This window comes from Cavia porcellus, unplaced genomic scaffold (assembly GCF_034190915.1).
Source record: "Cavia porcellus strain 051 isolate PalLab524CR breed Dunkin Hartley unplaced genomic scaffold, mCavPor4.1 scaffold_3, whole genome shotgun sequence".
NCBI lineage: Eukaryota > Metazoa > Chordata > Mammalia > Rodentia > Caviidae > Cavia > Cavia porcellus.
Genome location: NW_026947486.1, coordinates 28019898 through 28042674, shown reverse-complemented (window position 1 = coordinate 28042674; position 22777 = coordinate 28019898). Strand labels below are relative to the sequence as shown.

Genomic DNA, 22777 nt, shown 5'->3' with positions numbered 1-22777 from the left:
GAAAATGATGCCTAATCTTGCTACTTTTTACCTTTTTATTAGTATATATTTATGCTATATAATAAATGCATTCATTGTAGGAAATTAGAATGTGTGCATATCACATATTTTTACAGGTTTTAGTACTATTAAACATTGAATAGAAGGCTGAAGCAGGAAATTTTGTGTTGCAGTCAGGGGTTGCAAGGAAAAAAATTACATATAGGACATATCATTTATAGTATAATTTTATAATGATCACTCAAAGAGTTAAAAGCAAAGAAAGTGCAGGAAATCTATTCACATGCTAAAGACCCAAGGAAATCCAGCAGAGGTCCTGGATCCCACAGCAATGTCCTGCATGAGTCCATCTGAAGACCTAAAACCCATGACAATTACCCCTGTAAGTCCAACTAGAGGGCTAGAGCCCATGACAGTGTGTCATGCAAGTATGTTTCACGGATCTGTGCTGGGAAGGCCCAAAGTTCAGTGGTGGAAGCTAGAAAGTTTATGCTATCAGGGTGAAGGATCTGTGCCAGCAGGCTGAAGGTTCTGTACTGGAGCCAAGAAGCAATGCTCAAAATAAGCATCAGGGCTCCCCTGAAATATATCACAGCCATCTTCAGCAACAATGAAGTCCCACGCTCCTCTGATGATGAGAACAGTCAAATATATATCAGGAAGCCAGCATGACAAACTTCTGTAGATTAAATAGCACACATCTTCCACCTGGAGCGAGGAAGCAATGCTCAAAGTAAGGACCAAATCTTCCCCAGCAGGAACCACAAGCCATTCTCAGCAAGGTCTCAGTTTCTTGTGATGGAAATAGCTGAGTTCGCCATCAGGACAAGCTCCTCCAGAAGCAACAACAGCTCCAACAACAGCTCCAAACAACAACACTTAGGAGAACCCACAATGCTTTTCTCTTCCTCTCCATGACTCCTTTTTATGCTGGCAAGAGTCCTCAGGTGGTCGGTCCATCTATGCTCAGCACCAAGCTGATTCAGCATGTTTTTGACCACTAGTTACTAATGTACTACATTTTTCTAAGGAAAAAGATAATTAAATTAAAAAGTGGTAAGTATAACTATCCCTTATTCAGAGGCCAAAAGGCTACATGTAGAAAATCATAAAGAACATACACATCACACATGCATACAACACACACACACCTGCATGTGTACATGCTATTACTACTGATAAACTAAATAAGAAAAACTTCTTGGTAGAAGATGAACAATCAATAACCATATTGCTTGTGCACTTGATATAAAAAGTTATCAAAGTAGTATCAGAGTAGATCCAGGTATGATTGTGCATGCTTGTAATCCCAGCACTTTGGAGGCTGAGGCAGAAAGACTGTTGGAGCTTTGAAGCCATCATGTGCTACATAAAGAGGTGAAGGGCAACCTGAATTATACAGTAAGACTCTGTTCCATAAGAAAAAGAAACAAAATATAACTGCACCATAAAACAAATAGATTTAAAAAGTACTACAAAGTATGTCATCAAACCCCAAACAATAGCATACGTATAATTTTATAATTTTCTGTAGAAATTTCTCCAAAGCAAATCATATTTAGAACATAAAAGATACCTTAATAGACACAAAAGAAGTGAAATAATATGTATCCTTTCAGATCAAAATAAAATGAAACTAAAAATTAAGAGAAAACAAGAAGGAAACAGAGAAACCCAACCAGCATGGAGATGGTATTACACACCCTTAAATAATCACAGAAGAAATAATCAAAGAAATTTGAAAATCCTTAGAATTAAATGCCAATGGAAACACAACATCAGAATCTATGGGAATCAATGAAAGCATTTTAAAGAAGGAAGCTCATAGCTGTAATTTCTTAAATTAGAAAATCAAAGAGGTTGCAAATATCCCATTGATGCACCTCAATCTCCTAGAAAAAAAAAATCCAAACTCAAAGCCAGTAGAAGGTAATACATTATCAAGATTAGAGTGGCAGCTAACAAACTTCAAATTTAAAACAATAAAAATAATTAATGAACCAAAAGTTTGTTCTTTCAAAAATAAATTTGATAAATTGGTAATCATACTTACACAAAGAGCCAGAAGAGTCAGATAAATAAAATAACAATGAAAAAGGCAAAATTATAACAGAGACCACTGAAATTCAGAGGATTATTTGAAACTATTTTGAAAACTAATTTCAGTAAATTGGGTAAACAAGGAATGAATAAATTTCTTAACAAAATTTAACCAAGAAGATATAAACATGTTGAGCACACCAGTAACAAGAAATGAAATTGACATGGTTAAAAAAATCTACCAAAACAAGAAAAGTCCAGGACCTAAAGTATTTGCCACTGAACTTTAGAGAAGTACTGGTGTCCTTGATTCTCACAGTTTTCTGTGTAATTGAAAGAAAAGGTTTACTTCCAAACTCATTTCATTAATTTGACTTTACTGTGATACTAAAATTAGATAAGCACTTAATAAAAAAAGACCAAAAAAAAGAACTACAGGCCAATATTCTTGATAAGTAGACATGCTAAAAGCTTGAGAATTTGAGAACTCATTAAAAAGATCCTATCTCAAGCCCAATCCAGCTCCATCCAAGGAATGCAAGGACAATTCAACATATATAAATCAATAAATATAAGAAATCACAGAAACAGAATCAAAGATTAAAACTCACATTATCTTGAAAGATATAGCAAAAGTTTTCCAAGAAATCCAATTTTTTCACGATAAAAATCCTGATGAAAATAGATGCAGAAGGACATTACCTTGAAATGATAAAAGGCAGGTATAACAAATTTACAGCTCTCATCTTACTAAGTGGAGAAAATTGAAGAATGAGACTAAGGTCTCCACTTAATATAGTATTTGTAAACCTAGCAAGATTAACCAGGAAAAAGAAAGCAATAAAACTGACACATATATGAAAGGAAGAAGTAAAATTACCCTATTAGCAGATAATATGTTTACCTACATGGAAGACCTCCCCCAAGAAAAGACCACCAGAAGACTTCTGGATCTGATAAACAAATTGTGCAAAGTAACAGGATACAAAATCAACATAGAAAAATATAGTGACCTTGAACACCAAACAAAAAGAATTAATTAAGAAAAAATTGATAAACATAATGCTATATATGTCAGCTTCAAAAATCTTAAATGCTAATAAAATCAACCTCCAAAAAGGAAATAAAATCTCTATAATGGAAAGTATAAGATTTGGAAGAAAAAAACTGAAGAAGACATTAGAAAAGATAAGGCACCTCTTTTTGTTGAATCAAGAGAACTATATTTTTAAAATGGCAATATTTGCAGTAGCCAAGTACAGATTCAATGCAATCCTTACTTAAAATTCCAACAATATTCTTTAAACAAATAGAAAAAAATACTAAAATTCACATAAAACCATTAAATTGTCAAGGAATTCATGTGTAAAAAGTGCAAACTGGGTGGCATTCACAATACTAGATTTCAAGTTTTACAGTACTACAAGGCTATACTAACAAAAATAAAATGATAATGGTACAAAAATAGAAACATAGATCAATGAAATGAAGTGGAAGACACAGAAACAAGTCTATACCACCACAGTCATCTGATTATTGACAAAGGGACCAAAATATATTTTGGGGAAAGGATAGATTCTTTAACAAATGTCACAGGAAAAATTGGATATCTATTTGTGAAGTGTGAAATTAGATTCCTATTTCTCACCCTACAGTAAAATCGAATCAAAATGAATCAAAGACATGCATATTAAAAAGAACTTTTGAAACTTCTGAAATTTAAAATAGTGACATACTTTAAGCCATAGGCACAAGCAAAGACTTTATGATAAGTACCCCAATATATTTTAATAATTATTAGTAAGATAATAAGATAACATAACAGGCCAGAAATTTAGTTCAGTGATTTAAGTGCTTGCCTGGTAAGCATGAGGTCCTGAGTTCGAATGTTAGTATCAAAACAGAACAAAACAAAACATGAAAGTCAAGTTATTTGAGCTCCTTCTCACTCCCCAGCCATTTTGGCAGCTGCTCTTGATTGAGGGCCATCTGCCCTTAAGATAGGAAGATAGTGGCCCCAAAGAAGGCAAAAAAATCTCTGGAGTCGATCAATTCTGGGCTCCAACTTGTTATGAAAAGTGGAAAGTAAGTGTAGGGGTACAAGCAGATGCTGAAGATGATCAGACAGGGCAAAGCAAAACTGGTCATCCTTGCTAACAACTGCTCAGTTTTAAGGAAACCTGAAATAGAGTACTAGGCCATGTTCGCCAAAACTGGTGTCCACCACTACAGGGGCAATAATATTGACCTGAGGTACATGTGGAAAACACTACAGAGTATGTATGCTGGCGATCATTGATCCAGGTGATTCTGATATCATTAGGAGCATGCGAGAACAAACTGGTAAAAATTAAACCATGCAAATTTTTTCATTAATGTAACTTGCCAGATCTTGGTTTTTTTAAAAATGGTAAAAGAAAAATAATAAAATAACATACAATATAAATAAATAAGTATTGAATCAATAAATAGAATTGTATCAAATTAAAGAGCTTCTGTATAGTAAAGGTATCAACTGAGTGAAAAGACAAGAAAATGTGAGAAATTCTATCAGCTACTTCTGATTGATGATTAATAACTAAAATATATATTTCCAAAATATTAACTCCCCCATAAAAATGATCCAATCAATATATAGGCAAAAGATTGGAATACGCACTTCTCCAAAGAGGTACAAATGGTCAATTTATATAAGAAAAAATATTTGGCATATTTAGTCATTCAGAATATGTTAAACTAAGAATCTATTCAGAATGATACTATCAAGCAAAGGACACATGCTGCTGAGGATCTAGGTAAAACGGGACTCTTATACATTGTTGGTGAGAAAATATACTAGTCCAAACACTATAGAAATCAATATTAAGAATCTTTGTTTTCTTTTTGTTTTTTTTTTAAATTTTATTTAAGGAGAAAAAGAAAAAGGGCACAAGTAATACAGAATTTCAAACAAAAATAAACAGTAAGAAATCACTAGTTAATAGATTACATATTGTCATCTTAGAAATAGTTGTTCAAGTTACAAAATTAAAGCATACAAAAAGTGGACATTCAAACAGTGAGACTGCAAACAGTTCTGTTCAATGATCCAACAAAAACTCAGTAATATGGTTATCTATCGTACACACTTAAATATACATGCAGTTATATCCTTTAGAGCACTTCCTTTTCCTCTCTTTTTTACAATAACAATTATACATTTTGGGTTTTATTACTCCCACTGTTCTTATTACAATTTTTGGGAAGAGAATAAAAGCAAATGTGACAAAACAAAACAGAGTCAATCAAAACAAAGGATGGATACAGTACATGAGGTAAAAATAGAATACAAGGTGATCAACAATGGTTATCATAATGCCTCTTGCTAACTAAAAAGGAATTGCCTATACCATCAGTTACAATAAAATTGAACAAAACGGTACATAACAAAACAAATAAAACTAAAACATTGGGTCTAGTTTTAGTTTTTGGCAAATGGAGAGCCAGTTTTTACAACACCATTTATTAAAGAGACTGTCTTTCTTCCAGTGAACATGTTTGGCCCCTTTATCAAAGCTAAGGTGGTTGAGTGTATTTGTAGTTGTTGTTGTATCTTCTAATCTACTCCATTGATCTTCAGCTCCGTTTTGATTTCAGTACGATGTTGATTTTACTACAGTTGCTTTGTAGTATAACTTCAAGTCAGGGATTCTGATGCCTCCTGCCTTGCCTTTGCTGCTTAGAACTTTCTTTGCTATTCTAGGTCTCTTCTCACACCATATGAATTTTAGGATTGATTTCTCAAGATCTATTAGGTATGTTGATGTTATTTTTATTGGGATTGCATTGAATCTGCATGACTGTTTTAGGAGAATGGCCATTTTCACAGTATTTATTCTTCTTATCCAGGAGCAAGGGATGTCATTCCACTATTTGAGGTCCACTTCAGTTTCTTTTTTCAGTGCATTATAATTTTCCTTGTATGGGTCTTTTCACCTCTTTCATGAGAGTAATTCCTAAATGTTTCATTTTTTTGTTTGCTAGTGTGAAGGATGTGGCTTCCTTAATTCTATCTTTGTAATCTTGTTGTTAGTGCATGGGAATGCTATTGGTTTTTGAATATTGATTTTGTACCCTGCAACATTGCTGAAATTATTATATCTAAGAGTTTTTGGGGAATTCTATACAGAGTATCATGTCATCTGCAAATAATAATTTAACTTCTTTTTTTTCCTATCTTTACCTCCTTTTATTTCTCTCTCTTGTCTAACTACTCTGGCTAGTATTTCCAGTACTATATTAAATAGGAGGAGTGATAAGAGACATCCTTGACTTGTGCCTGATTTTACAGTAAAGGCCTTCAATTTTTGGCCATTTTGTATGATACTGGCTATTGGTTTGCCATAGATGGCCTTTATTATATTAAGGTAAAGACCATCTATTCCAATTTTCTGTAAGGTTCTTTCATAAATGAATGTTGGACCTTATCAAAAGGTTTTTTCTGCATCTATAGAAATGATCATGTCATTCTTACTTTTAGTTTTATTTATATGGTGGATTACATTTATTGATTTACATATGTAGAAGCATCCCTGCATGCCTGGGATGAATGCCACTTGGTCACAGTGTACATCTTCTACAATTCTACAGTGAATCCCTCTGAGCCTGGGCTCTTCTTTGTAGGTAAAGACTTAATTGCATTTTTAATTTCATTAATACAGTTTGGGTTATTCAGCAGTTTTATGTCTTATTGATCTAGCTTTGGTACTTCAGATGTTCTAAGATTCTGTGTATTTCTTCTGTGTCATGGAACCTATGAGAGTAGAGGTTTTCAAAATAGATGTTGATGATCTTCTCCATTTCTACAAGTCTGTAGTGATTTCGCCTTTTTCATTCCTTATTGCATGAATTTGAACTTTTTCTTCCCTTTTTTTAAAATAAGGTTGGCTGGGGGCTTATCAATTTTATTTATTCTTTCAAAGACCCAACTCTTTGATTCATTTAATTTTTGGATTGTTTCTCAGTCTCTATTACATTAATTTCTGCTGTTTTTTTATCATTTCCTTTCTTCTTTTGGTTTTGGGCTTGACTTGCTCTTCTTTATCTACATGTTTGAGGTGCAACATCAGGTTTTTTATTTGTATTCGTTCTGTTTTCCTGATATGGGAGATCAGTGCAATAAATTTTCCTCTGAGGACAGCTTTCATTGCATCCCACAAATCCCAATAAGTTGTATTTGTATTTTCATTTGCTTGTAGGTATTGTTTAATTTATTCTTTAATTTCCCTTGTGAACCACTGATTAATCAACCGTGTGTTATTCAGTTTCCATGTGTTTGTGGGATTTTTGCCGTATCTTTTATCATTAATTTCTAATTTCATGGCACTATGATCCGATAACATGCATGGGATAACTTCAAGTGTTTTGCATTTATTAAAATATGTTCTGTGAGTTAATATATGGTCTATTTTAGAGAATGACCCATGTACTGATGAGTAGAATGTCTATTATGATGTCGTTGGATAGAACACTTTGTATATGTCTATGAAGTCCATTTGTTCACATGTGTGGTTCAGTTCTGTTATTTCTTTGCTAATTTTCTGTTTGGTTGATCTGTCCCTTGGTGTCAATGATGTGTTAAGGACTCCTGTTATAATTGTGTTACTGTTAATTTGGTTTTTGATTTCTGTTAATACTTGTTTTATATAACTGAGTGATCTGGAATTTGGTGCATATATATTTCAGATTGTTTTCTCTTCCTATTGAAATTTTCCCCTAACCAGTATGTAATGACCTTCTTTATCTCTTCTGATCATTGTTAGTTTGAAGTTCACATTGTCTGCAAACAGAATAGCTACCTCCACTTTTTTTTGGGGGGGGGTGGTTCCTATTGTGTGAAATAATGTTTGCTATCCTTTGACTTTCAGTCTATGAGTATCCTTATTGGTTAGCTGGTTTTCTTGTAGACAGCATATGGTTGGATTTTGTTTCTTGATACATTCTGTCAGTCTGTTTTTTTTTTTAATTGGTGCATTGAGTCCATATACATTAACGGTTATAACTGTTATATGTTAGTATATTGCTGACATGTTATCTTTCTGATGTTGCATATTTATCCCTCTGTTATGTTTAATTGTCTTCTTTGTTTGGTGTTTTTTTCCTAAATGTATCTAAACTGTGTTTTAGTTTTTGCAGGGTTGGCTTGGTGATCATGAAGTTCTTCAGCTGTTATTTGTCATGGAGGTATCTTATTTCTCCATTGATTTTGAAGGACAGTTTTGCAGTGTACATCAGTCTAGATTGAAAATCATATTCCTTTAGCATCTGAGACACTTCACTCCATGCTCTTCTTGACTTCATTGTTTGTGTTGAGAAGTCCGCTGCGATTCTTATGGGCTTTCCTTTAAAGGTGATCTTCTTTTCTCTCTAACAGCTTTTAGTATTCTATTCTTGTTTTGGATTTCTGGGATGATGATTATTATATGCCTGGGTGTAGTTTTATTTTGGTTATGGTTATTTGGTGTTCTATATGCTTCACTAATCCTAATGTCATTTTCCATTCTAATTATGGGAAATTTTCAGCTATGACTTCTGTCTATGGCCTTTTGATATCATTTGTGCTGTTCCCTACTTTTTCGTTTATTCCTATTAATCTTATGTTGTTTTTCTTTGTATCATCTTACAGCTTTTGAGTTATTTACTGATTCCTCATTTTTTTAAAAAAGGTCTTTCCTTTCCTGTCCATTAGTTGCAATCTTGTCTTTGAGGTTTGAAATTCTATCTTCACTTTTGTTGAGTCAGTTTTGACAACTTTCAATTGGAATTTTTGATTTCGTATATATCTCTTTGAATCTGCTTCATGCATTCTGTTTGTTTCTTAAATTGTTCATCCAGGGACTTTTTGTTTTGTTGCTCTAATCTTTAACTGTGTCTTCTTTAGATGCATTCAGCATCTCTTTCTTTACTTTTATCATTTCTTCTTTTACCAGGGAGATTATTTCTTGTTTGAATTCCTTAAAGCTTCCTAGAGTTGCTTCTTTATTTCAGTTGTTATTATTACAGGTATTTCAGGTGTATGGCATATATTTTTCTGTGTTCATGGCTCCTAGGTTTTCTTCGGATGGGTTGGAGGTTTGAGATTGCATTTTGGTCTTTCATTTTGTCATTTTCCTATATTTCTGTGTTGCAAGTGTTTTTCTAAGGCTTCCTGTGGATTTGTTGGATATCATCTCCTATGCCCTAGGCTCCTGGGACTGAATGGATGTTGCTGAGCATGGTCCAGTCAGGCTCTCAGGCCCTCTCGTCCTACCTTCAGTGTTCCAGGTAGCTGGGCAGGCACGTAACCACTGTGGATAATGGGCTAAATGTTTCCCTGGGCAAAGACCAATGCCCTGGAACTCACTTTACCTGCTCTGAACTCCCGTAATTGAGGAAGGTCACTGGCGTAATCTACTCAGGCTGCAAAACCTCCTATGGTGAGTCTAGTGTGGCAGGGCTCTGGGCAGGTCCTTGAGCTCTGGGAGGAATAGTCTTAACACAATATCCTGGGCTCGTGATAGCATGCGGACTCACCCCAGCTGCTAGCTGAGTTTCCGGGTTCCCAGTTCCAGAGAAGGTCACTGGGTGTGTCCTGGGCAGGCCGGGCAAGAGCAGCCTAGTGTGGCTGGGCTCTGGTCTGGCTCTGGAGCTCTGGGAGCTATGATCTTCATGCAGTCTCCTGGGCTCTGGATGGGGAGCAGACTCACCCCAGCCACCAGCTGAGTTTCAGGTTCCTGGTTTCAGAGAAGGTTGCTGAGTGTGTACTGGGCAGGCCTGAAACCTGCCAGGCAAGCACAGCCTAGTTGGCTGGACTCTGGGTGGGTCCTTGAGCTCTGGGAGCAATGATCTTAACACAATGTCTCGGGCTCGGGATGGCAGGCAGACTTACCCCAGCCGCCAGCTGAGTTTCCCAGTTCCTGGTTTCAGAGAAGGTCCCTGGGCATGTCCTGGGCAGGCCTGAAACCTGCCAGGCAAGTACAGCCTAGTGTGTCTGGGCTCTGGGCAGGCTCTTGAGCTCTGGGAGCTATGATCTTAACACAGTCTCCTGGGCTCTGGATGGGGAGCAGACTCACCCCAGCCTCCAGCTCAATATTAAGAATCTTTGAAAAGCTAAAAAGATAAATTAGATTTCACCCATTTATATCCTTCCTGGGTATACTTCTATAAGAATTAAAGAAATCATATTATAGTGACACATGCATAAACATGTTAGTAACATCTCAATCTTTAATGTTTAAGCTCTAGAAACTGCATAAATACCTTTGAAAGATCAATATATTATGAACATGTGTTTATATCTACATAATGAAATATTGTTAAGCAATAACAAAGAATAAAAGCATGTTATTTTCATGAAAATAGATTGAATGTTGAGTACTAAATGAAAAAATATATATGAAAAATAATTCAGAGGAGGTATTAAAAATAATTGTACACACAAGGTACCAGCTCAAGTGGAAACCAGTGATCCAGCAAGGTACTTGTGGTTGTATGCCTGATAGGAAGGTGGGGTCAGCAGTGTGAAAATGGCCAAAGCAGAACTGAAAATATGAGCCAGAATTTGGGAAATTATTAGGTAAACCAAAATTGTACTTTGACACATAGACAAGCAGAATAGAAAATATAATTGGAGTACATAACACATTTATGGGATCCAACTTAGATCTACTATAGAAGTGTAGAAACTAGAGGAACTTTACTACTTTTATTTTCTTTCTTTGATTGGTTTAAGCTTTTCTATCCTATTGGGGTATTTTGTTGTTGTTGTTGTTGTTGTTGTTATCTTTGGATTTTTTTCCCCATTTTTTCCTGTTTTATTTGTTTAACAATTTAGACTTATTATCTTTCTCTTTATTTTCTTTTACTAATGTTACTCTCAATCATAAAAAATTTGACTTGATTGTCTGATGCTTTCATGTGACTAAACATTGTCTCTTCTTTTTCTGATTCACTTTAATATTGCTTTGCTTTATCTCCCATTCTGAACCTCCTGTGTCCTCCATTTCCCTAAACCTCCTACCCCACAATCCACCTGCAACAGAGTAAAATCACACCAGTAAGGTAAAAATCATTGTGTACAAGTTCCTGGTATATGTTGGATTCTGTTCTATAACTGTAGAACTTGCTCCTATAGTTAAAGTTATAAGGTTAATAGGTACCACTCTTTGTCAGTAGCCAGGCTGCATTTCATATCATTGTTATTGCTAACTGTACTGCCTATTACTTTAGCAACAATGTCATACCAGTTATAATCAGTTTTTCTCCCCCTTATGACAACACTGTAATGCTATGGCGTCATAACCATCAAGCTAGTCCAGTAACAAAGGACTGAGTGCTGAGCCAAATAGCATCTTCTCCTTAATACACTGGTAAAGTAGGTTCTTGGGGGTAAACATAAAGATCAAGAATTACCAATATCTAGAATTCATCCCTGAGGAACAGATATTTCCTAGGGAATCCCCAGTAATGGGGATAAAACTATATACCTTAAGAAATATACAAAAATCAACACAGAAAGCAAAATAAAATAAAAACATAGAAAACAGAAAATAAAACAACTTAGCAAAATGCAATCCCATACTCCAAAACCACCCAGGACAAATCCAGAGTAAAACTAAATAGAGAAAAGTGGAAGTTACCCAATGAAATTTACTGAAATGATACTATCATAAGGGGGGAAAATGCAAGAAAGTATGGGAAAAAATGATTTCTAAGGTAGAAAAAGAAATGATCAAAATCAACAACATTAAAGCAGATACACATAAAAAGCTCATAAAAGTTATGGAAACCATAAATGCTCAATATAGGAAAAATGGAATCCATGAAATAGATCAAACAGAAATCTAGGAGATAAAAATCCCACTGAAATTACTTACATCACATTGAAAGAAGGCAAGGACAGAATATCACATCTAGATGACATGTTCACTGCTAACGACCGTGAAAACAAAGATAGCTTAAAAATAGCAAGAGATCATTAAAAATCAGCCCAAAGTCTACAATATGAAGCAATGGAGAGCAACATAATATTGATTGGAGTTAGTAAGAGGGCTAGTGACAATGCAAAAGCCTTAGGAAATATCTTCAGATAAATAATGGAAGAAAACTTCTCAAACTTGGATCAAGAATTTGACATACAATAAATGAAACATATAGGGCTCCAAATAGCTAGAGCCAAAATAAATCTACACCAACATGTATAATAATCAAGATTGCAAAAATTCAGCACAGGAACACAATATTAAAAGTGTCTAGACAAGAGAAACTAATCACCTATAAAGGGAAAACATCAGAAATACAATAGACATTTTAACATAAACTCTCAAATCAAGCAGATAGTGGACTGAGGTATTTAAAGCCTCCCCTCCCCCCCAAAAAAACCCTTCAACCCAAATGCATGATTCATACAAAACTAAATGCAGAGGACTGGAGATTTACTTCAGCGGCACAAGCATCTGGTAAGCGTGAGATTGTGAGTTCAATCCCTGGACCAAAAAAAAAAAAAAAAAAAGGAATGGAAAAATAAAATACTTCCTTGACAAACAACACTAAAGAAATTCATGAGCACCAAAGCAGCTCTGCTGAATGCTCCAAAGAATATATTAGAAAGAGAAGATGAAGACCACAAAACTGAGAATAGCAACAGAAAGAAGCCACCAGACAGGGCAAGCAATTAAAAAGAGAGTAAATAAATAGAATTAACAACAGGAAATTAGGATGAAAAAGAGAAGCCGGTATATATCATTTATAACCAACAATGCAACTAGTCTTAACTCATCTATCAAGAGAAACGGACTGACCAAATGGATTATGAAGCAATATATAATAATGTTATATTCAAGAAACACACTTAACTCAAAAATAATCATGAACCCAAAAGCAAAGAACAGAAAACAAGACTCCATGCTTCAAGAACCCTGAAAAAAGCAGGGGTAGCTATTCCATTTGTAGACAAATATTAACAAATATTAAAAATCAGATAAGCATTAACAGAATTGTTATGGGACTTTAACACCCAACTCTCACAAAAAAATAGATCAACTATACAAAAAGTCAAATAAGGATATATCAGAATTAAAACAAATCTGTGAGCCAGGCACAGTGGCACAATCCTGTAATCCCAGCATTAGGGATACGAGGCAGGAGTTGTTGCAAGTTTGAGATTAGACTGGGCTGTAATGTGAACTCAAGTTGAGCTTGCATAGTGAGACCCAGTCTTAAAAGACAAAAAATAAATTAAATTTTAAAAAATAAAACAAACCTGTGAACAAATGGGCTTATTAGATGTCTATGGAGTGTTCAACTCCACAATATCAGAATACACATTTTAATCAGCTGCACGTGAAATGTCCTTAAAAATAGACATTATATTAAGCCCACAAAAATACTTAAGTAAATGCAGAGGAATTAAAGTTATCCCATGCATATTACCTGTTTATAGTGAAATGAAACTGGAAATGGCAAGAGAAACTACAAAAACTACATAAACAATGAAATTTAATCAACACCATCCTGCAGAATGAGTGGGTCTCAGAGGAAACAAAAGAAGAAATTAAACTGTACTTATAATTAAAAAGTAATGCCAATAAAAAGTGCCAGAAATTATAGGAGGCACTGAAAGCAATGTGAAGAAGGAAATTTTATAGTGCTAAATTCTCACTTCAGGAAAACAGAATGAGCTTAAATTAAATGACTTAATATTGAACTTAAACTTCAAGAAAAAAAAATAAATTAAACCCAAAGCTTGTATGAGGGAAGAATTTAAAAAGATAAGAGCAAAGATTATTGCAATTGAGACTAAGAAATAAATACAAAGAATCAAAGAATTGAGGAGGTGATTCTCCGAAATTTTAAATAAAATTGAAAAACTCTTAGCCAACCTCTTCAAAAAGAGGAAAGACAAGACTCAAATTCAAGCAATTAGGGATGAAAAGTGGAAAATCTCAACAAGATTGTGCATAAATCCAGATCATCATCAATATCAAACTCTAGAATCTGTACCCTAATAAAATGAAAACCACAGAAGGGACAGATTCTTAAACACATATGAATTGCAAAAACTGAATAAAAAAGATACAAATTTCTAAATAACCCTGTATCAGTCAATGAAATTGAAGGCACAATTAAAACCTTACCAACAAAGAAAATCCCAGATCTTGATTATCTGTTGAATTCTACAAATAATATAGAGAAGAACTTATCACTATGATGAAAATATTTAATAAAGTTGAATGGGAAGTAATACTTCCATAAATAATCCTGGAAGCAACTTTTCCCCTGAAATCAAAACAAAAAAGGACCCAATCATAAAAGAAAACTAGAAGCCAATCTCTCAAATGAACATAAACACAACAATTCTCAATAAAACTGGCGAACAGAATGCAAAAAATCATCAAGATTATACAACATGATCAAATATGATTAATCCCAGAGATGCAGAGACTTTTCAAAACATGCAAATCAATAAATATTAATACACCATATTAAGAGAGACAAAAACCATGTAGTCATTTCAGCAGACACAGTAGCAGCACTTGACAAAGTCCAACACGCATTTCTGATAAAAAAAAAACTCTACAGAAAACTGAAATAGATGTTCCTTAACTCAATCTGATAAAAGTCATTTATGATAAACTAACACCTAACATCATTCTAAATGATCAAAAACTGAAAGCATTCATTTTTAAAATCAGGAACAAGACAAAGATGTGCACTATTACACTATTAACACTGCTATTTAATATAGCTCTGGAAACATTAGCCACAGCAATTAGAAAATTGAAGGAATAGAGACAGTAAGTATAAGAAAAGAAGTTAAATTATCATTATTTGTGAATGACATGATACATTACATAGAAGATCAGAGAAACTCCACCAAAAGTCTAACAGATTTAATAAGACAATTCAGTAGTGTATCTGGATACAAAATGAACACACAAAAATCATAGCATTCCTGACACAAAAAATAGATTCACTGAGAAGGAAATTAGGCAACCCACACCATTCACAATAGCATCCAAAAAAATTACATTACTCAGGAATCAATCTAAAAAAGGCAGTAAAATATCTATACATTAAAAATTGCAGTACTCTGAAAAAGGAAATCAAAGAAGATATCAGAAAATGGAAACATATCCCTTGATCATGGACAGGAAGAACCAACAGAGTGAAAATGGTCATACTCTCAAAACTTTATGCAGATTTAATGTAATTACAATCCAAACACCATTAGCATACCTCACAAATCTAGAGAAAACATTCCTAAAATTCATTTGCAAACATAAGAAACCTACAATAGCAAAGAGAATTCTGGACAACAAAAGCAAGGCAGGAGGCATCACAGTCCCAGACTTGAAATTATACTACAAAGCTACTGAGATGGGGCTGGGGATTTAGCTCAGTGGCATAAGCGCCTGCCTTGCAAGCAGGCAGTCATGAGTTCGATCCCTGGTACCGATAAAAAGGAAAAAGACCAAAAAAAGACAAAAAAAAAAAAAAAAAAAAAAAAAAAAAAAACAAAAACAAAAAACAAAGCTACTGAGATAAAATCAGCAAGATACTGCAAAAGACAGGCCTGAGGATCAGTGGAACATATACGAAGATCTACACACAGCTCCAAATACACTTAGCTACCTTATATTTTAAATAAGGGCCAAATGTGTCCATTGGAATAAAGATAATCTGTTAAATAAATGGTGTTGTAAAAACTGGCTTTCCACAGGTTGAACACTAAAATTAGAACCATGTAAATCATCATGCACTAAAGTCAAAATGTTCAAAAATCCAAATACTAAAACAGAAACACCAAATCTACTGGAGAAAAACAAGGTAGAAATCTTGAAGGCATAGGTGTAGGCAATGAATTCATGAACAAAACACATATCACACATGAAATACTTCAAAGAATCAAAGAAAAACTTCAAAGATGGGATCTTATCTTACTAAAAAGTTTTGTACAACAAAATAAAGTACCACTAAAATAGAAATACAACCCAAAGTATGGGGAAAATTTTAGCCTTTTTTCTCTCATAAAGAAGACATATATATAGAACATACAAATAACTGAAAAAAAATCAGACCTCCCAAATTCCCAAAATTCAAAGATGAGCATTCGAGATGAATATGCACTTCTCAGATGAAGATATAAAATGTGGATGAATATATGAAATATACGAAAACATGTTCAACATCATAGCTCATTTGGAGATGCAAATTGAGATTCCATCTCAATACAGAAAGAATCAAGAAATCAACCAATAAATACTGGAAGAGCTGTGGGGAAAAGGAACCCTTCTGCAGTGTTAGTGGGATTGTAGACAGGTACAACCACTGTGGAATTCAGTATAGAGATTCCTCAGATACTAGGATTATAGGTCCCATTCGACTCAGTTATTCTCCTTTTATGCATCTTCCCAGAATTAAAAACATTACCACAGAGATATATGTTCATCCAAGTTTATAGCAGCACAATTTATGATAGTTAAATCTTGGAAACAACCCAAATGCCCATCAACTGAGGAATAGATAAAAAAGATGTGGTATTTTTATATAATGGAATACTACTCAGCTGTAAATAAGGACCACGCTGAGGCTATTATAGTTAAATGGATGTAACTTGTAACCATAGTCATAAGTGATATAAAATCAGATTCACATGTGTAAACATCATATTTTCTCCCTGGTTTGAGGAACTGAAAGAGTAGATATGTTTAAGAATGTACAATTGATATTTTGAAATGGAAAGAAATTTTTCAAAAGGAAGGAGCAAGTAGGAAGGGGGAAAGGGTAAGAGAAAGAATAAAAAAGAATAAAAACAAGATATTTATACTACTGGTTTCACTGAAAAGAATGGTTTGTTCTAATATCATTTGGACTGTTTTTTATGCCCATACCTTGTACTCTGAGTAACTACTTTGAAGATAATGATTCGCAATGTTATTCTACTAATGGAGGAAAAGCTCTGCCATGTTTCTACACAGTTATTTTGTGTAGAAGAACCCAAAAATATAGACCGCAAAAGCAAAAATGGTAACATCAAAATGAAAAACTGTATAGGTAAGAAAATAACAAAGATAACCTAGGATGACAATTTAGGGAAGGGCAGAAAATAACCAGTTTAAAATTATGTATGCAAACAGACACTTCTTCAAAGGAAACATGAATATGGACAAATATGCAGAGAAAATATTTAACATCACTAATCATGAAAGAAATGCCTACTGAAACCATATAATAGTAGAAATTTAAAAATAACCAGAATGGGTAAAAGACTGAATAACAAATCAACTTGCACCCATACAATGACTACTATCAAAAAATGAATGGTAACAAGTGTTGTACAGAACATGGAGATAAAAGAACCTCTGAGCATTGTTAAAGGGAATGTAAATTAATATAGCCATTATGAAAAGCAATATGGAAATGCCAGGAAAAATTGCAAATAGCACTATCATATAACACACAAATCTCACTACTGTGGAATATACCCAAAAGATATGCAATAAGTATGTTGAAGAGACATCTGTGCTTCTATATCCATTAAATTATTATCCACAGTAAGCAAGATATGTAATAAACTGAAGTGTCCAACAATGTACTAGATAACAAAGAAATACAATACATAAACCTGATTGAAGGCCACTGATCCCTCAAAAAGGAAATTCTGTCATTTATAACAAGAATGAAGTTAAAGTGAATTATGTTGAGTGAAATATATCACACACAGGAAGATAAATGCTGCATAATAACATTTAAATACGGAATCCAAAAATAGTTACACTTTATAAAAGTAGAGAGTAGGATAGTAGTTACCAGAGGCTGGGTTGTGAGCAGGATTAGAAAAATATTAGTCAAAGTATACAAAATTTCATTTACATAGAAGGAATAAGATCAAAAGTTCTATTGTTTCACGACTATAGGTAGTAACAATGTATTTTATTAACAATTAACACATTAATTTCACAAATAGGATTCACCATGACAGTATCATACTTGCATATATTGTGTTTCTATCATGTTAATTCTCCCTTTTAGTCTCTCTTACACTACTTTTCCCTTTCCCTTCAGTCTCCTACTCCTTCCCTAATAGACTTCTCTAATTTCAGCTCTCTTAAGTTTCCACCCATGAAAGAAAACACGTGATAAATCTATTTTATGTGTTTTTACTTCACTTAAAATACACTTCAAAATTGATAAAAAGAACAGATTTAAAGTTTTCTCAGCACAAATACAAGTATAAAAGGTATGCTCGTATTAATTGGCTGTATTTAGAAATTTCAAAATGTTGTATATTTCAAAACAAAACATTAAATAGGATTAATATGCAGTATACAATACGTTTTCAATTTAAAAGGTACAGCTGGATTTTGGTGTGTATATTGTATCTTACAACTTTGTTGAAATGGTGAAATCATTTATTAGTGCTAATATTTGTGAATGCTGTAACATATTCTCTTTGTAAGGTTATGACCTCAGGAACTAGAGATGCCTTTATTTCTTCTCTTTATTTGAATATTTCTTCTTTTTAATTTTACTCATCTACATGTCCCAGCTTGAAATCCTATTATCTTGAAGAAAATTAGATAAAGCAGATGTCCTTATCTTGTTTCTAATTTTAGGGAGGGAAGAATTCAGTCTTTCATTACTATGTTTTCCTGTCTTTCATATTTAAGGTTCTTTATTTTCTTAGTTAATTACATGTTTTTATCACGACATGATGAAGTGTTAAATTTTGTCCAATTTTTTTTGCAGGGAGTTGAGACAGGGTCCTGCTATGCAGTTTAGGCTAAACTTGAACTCGCTTTGTAGCCCATGTTAGCCTCGAACTCATGGCAGTCTTCCTGCTTCAGCCTCTTGAGTGCTGGGTTTATAGTTGTATTGCCATAACAACTGGCCCCTCAACCTTACTTAAAATTTTATTTTTAAAAATCTGCTTTATTGTGTAAACATAAGATGCAATCATTACATGAACTGCAAAGGAAGATTTAAAGAGAAAGAGTCTCCAAAGTGTAACTAGAAGGTTTTTTTTTTTTTTCCTGACTTGTAGGTTTGCCTTTTACTCTGTTTATTTCTTTTGCTATATACAAGCTTTTAAATACTATATAATATCATTTGTTGCTTTTTTTTTAAAATTATGACTTGTGCTGCTGGGGAAATCCTTTCCTATGACTATGCCTTCAAGTGTTTAACTGGTAAAAATGTTTGACTGCTTTGTCAAAGATAAGATAACTGAGCTTGCTTGGAATTGTTTCTCCATCTTCTAACTATGGATTATGATATCCTTTGCCTTACTCATTTTGTCCAGGATTTCTTTTGCTATTCGTTATTTACTGGTTGCATAAGAATTTTAGATTCATTTTCTCTGTTACTGTGAGGAACATTATTGGTATCCTGAATGGGATTGCAATACACCTGTAGGGAAATATGGCCATCTTCACTATATTATTTCTGCCTATCCAAGAATAATGGATGTTTTTTGATTTTCTGATATGCTCTTCAATATTCTTTTGCAGAATACTGTAGTTTTCATTGTAAATTCATTTCCTATGTTAGTTCAATTTCTAAGAATTTTCTTGCTGCTACTATTAAACTTGTTTTCCAATTTCTCTTAATGAGTTTGTGTAAATGCATTCTATTCATTTTTCAGTGCTGACTTTGTATCCTGCCACACAGTCAAATTTGGTCATTAATTCTAAGAGTCATTTGTTGAGGATTTTTGGGTCTTCTATGTAGCATACAATGACATCTGCAAATAATTTAAATTCTTCCATTCCTATCTATATTACTTTGATTCTTTTCTCTTGTCTAATTGCTCTGGCTAACGTTTCCAAAATTATATTGAACAAGAGTGATGACAGTGGGCATTTTTTTCTTGTTCTTGATTTTTCAGTGAAATCTTTCTGTTTTGTCCACTTAGTATGATGTCAGCTGTGATGCCAGGGTTTGTCATAAATGGCTTTTATCATATGAAGATAAAGACCTTCTATTCTAATTTTCTTTAGGGTGTTTAGCATGAATGAGTATTGAAGTTTGTCAAATGGTTTTTCTGCATCTATTAAGATGATCATGTGAATCTTGTCCTTGGTTTTGTTAATGTAGCATATTATGTTTATTGATTTGCATATGTTGAACCATCCCTGTATCCCTTAGACAAATTGTACTGGGTCATAGTGTATAAACTCTTTGATGATATGTTGTACTCTGTTTACTGAATCTTATTTTGAATTTTTCATCTATGTCCACTGAAGAACTTGGCCTGCTATTCTTTTTTGGTTGGGTCATTTTTTTGGTTTTGGTGTTAGAATAATGCTTGCTTCCAGGAGTGAGTTTGAGAGTATAGCTTTCTTTTTAATTTCGTTAAAGAGTTTGAGGAATACTGACATCAGATCTCTAAAATTCTTTTAAAATTCAGCTGTGAATTCATCAGGATCTGGGGTTGTTTTTGTGTGTAGTTTTTGTTTTTATTTTTACTTCTTTAATTTCAGTAAGTTATGTTTTATTTATCTTTCCCCTTATCTTCATTACTTGTTTTTTCTAACAACTTTGTATTTAAATAATACAGGTTGGTTTGCAAACTATTTTCTTTTTATATAAGCAATTCAAGCTATGGATTTCTTTTGAACACTGATGCTGTTACACTCTAGAATTTTTTGGTAATTATTTCTTTCATTTAAAAGTATTCCATTTTCTCGTTTAATGTCTTCTTTGCTTCATCAGCTATGATTGTGTTCTTTAATAGCCATAAATATGTAAACATTCTAATTTTTATTGTGTACTTATACTTTCATTCAATTTTGACTAGAGAATATACTTTGAATGATTTTGATCTTTTTAACACTTATGGACACTAGTTTTGGGGCCTTGGAGAATGTTGAATGTATCTTGGGAGAATGATGAATGCTATCATTGTTGGGGGAATGTTATGTATATTTTCATTAGATTCAAAAGCTTTTTTGTATCATTTCAGTCTCCTGGTTCATTTATTTGTATGTTGCTTTTCCCAATCCAACTGATGTAATGAAGTCTCTGACCATGGTTTTAATTTTTGCTCTGATCTTTATAATATCTTCCCTCATATAAGCTTTGGGGTTGGCCTGCTCTTTTCACAGAAACTTCAGGTTACTAGGGCTCATCCTGTTTTCCTGATATGGATATTCACTGCTATAAATTTCCCTCGTGGGATTGGTTTCATTATATGTTGTACTGTCATTATTAATTTTAGAAATTAATTTCTACTTTAATTTCATTTGTAACCCACTGGTTGTTCAGTAGGGTGTTATTTGATTCCCACGTTTATACAGTTCTTTTGTTTTCTTTTGCCATTGATTTGTTACTTCGTTGCACTATGATCTGTTAATATGCAATTTCAATTCTTCCATATTTACGTAAGCATTTCTATAAGCTAGTATGTGTCCTATTTTGGACACTACCCCATGTGTAGCTAACAATGTGTATTCTGATTTTATGGGAGTGGAACACTTTGTTGACATCTAATAAGTCCATTTGTTCAAAAGTTTAGTTTAGTTTTAATATTTAATTGTTGATTTTTGTCTATTTGATGTTTGTGACAGTGAGGTATTGAGATCTTTCATTACAATTGCATTAATGCTTATTTGTTTTTTCATGTCTGTTAATATTTGTTATATATAGCTTGGTACACTGGTATTTGTTACATATATATTTGATTGTTGCCTCATCCTCTTGAATTGTTCCCTTTACAAGGAATTAGTGACCTTTCTCTCTCTTAATAAACTTGCTTTTTTCTGGATTCCTGTCATAGAGAGTATTGTTTTCTACTCTTTGATTTTCGGTCTTATGAATTTTTTTTTTAATTAAATATGTTTCTTGTATGTAGCATATTGCTGAACCTTGCTTATTGATTAGCATATTGCTGGATCTTGCCAGTCTGTTTCATCTTATTGGTAAATTGAGTCATAAACATTAATAGTTATAACTGCTATGCATTGACTTATCCTTGTTATTTTTGTGTTGGCTTCCCCCTTTTTATTCTCTGTTTTGTTTTGACTGGCTTTAGAACTATATATTCCTCCCTTCAGTTCCATCAATGCTTGCTCTACATAATTTAAGATTCTAACATTTGGTGTTTATAAGATTTTAATTTTTTTATATTTTTGGTAGACTAACCCTTTTATGAACATATAATTTTCCACTTTGTCTCTTTGACAGTTTTGGCCTTAACTTTTATTTTGTTTGATACTAATCTAGCTACTACATTCAGTGCTTACTGTTTCCATGCAGTATATTTTCCTTTTTTTCACTGTCAACCTTTTTTGGGCTTTACATTTAAAGTGAGTTTCCTCCAATGAAAGAGAACCTCTAAAACTTAATATATGCATATATATCCAACAGGTTTTTGACAAGAGCTCAAAAATCATAAATTAGAGAGGGGACAATCACATTAATAGATGATCCTGAGATAGTTAATCATTACTGTATAAAAAGGAAATTAATTCTGACACTTCATAATATTGAAAAATGAAGACAAAGTAAATCAAATATTTACATGTAAGACACAGTCTTATATAACTAGTATGAGAAATCATGGGTGAAACACTTCCATGCTATTGTTATAGGGAAAAACATTTTTGGATAGGCCTTCAAAACCACAAACAAAACTAGGCAAATAGGATTACATCATACTAAGAAGCTTCTGCACAGCAAAGGAGATAAAAGTGAAGATACAACCTACCTACTGGGAAAA

General features: G+C 33.4%; 1 pseudogene; it reads left to right on the top strand.

Annotated features, from left to right (window-relative positions):
- The first annotated feature begins 283 nt into the window (after positions 1–283).
- LOC100724057 (large ribosomal subunit protein eL30-like) lies at positions 284–4394 on the top strand (annotated as a pseudogene).
- The last annotated feature ends 18383 nt before the right edge of the window (positions 4395–22777 follow it).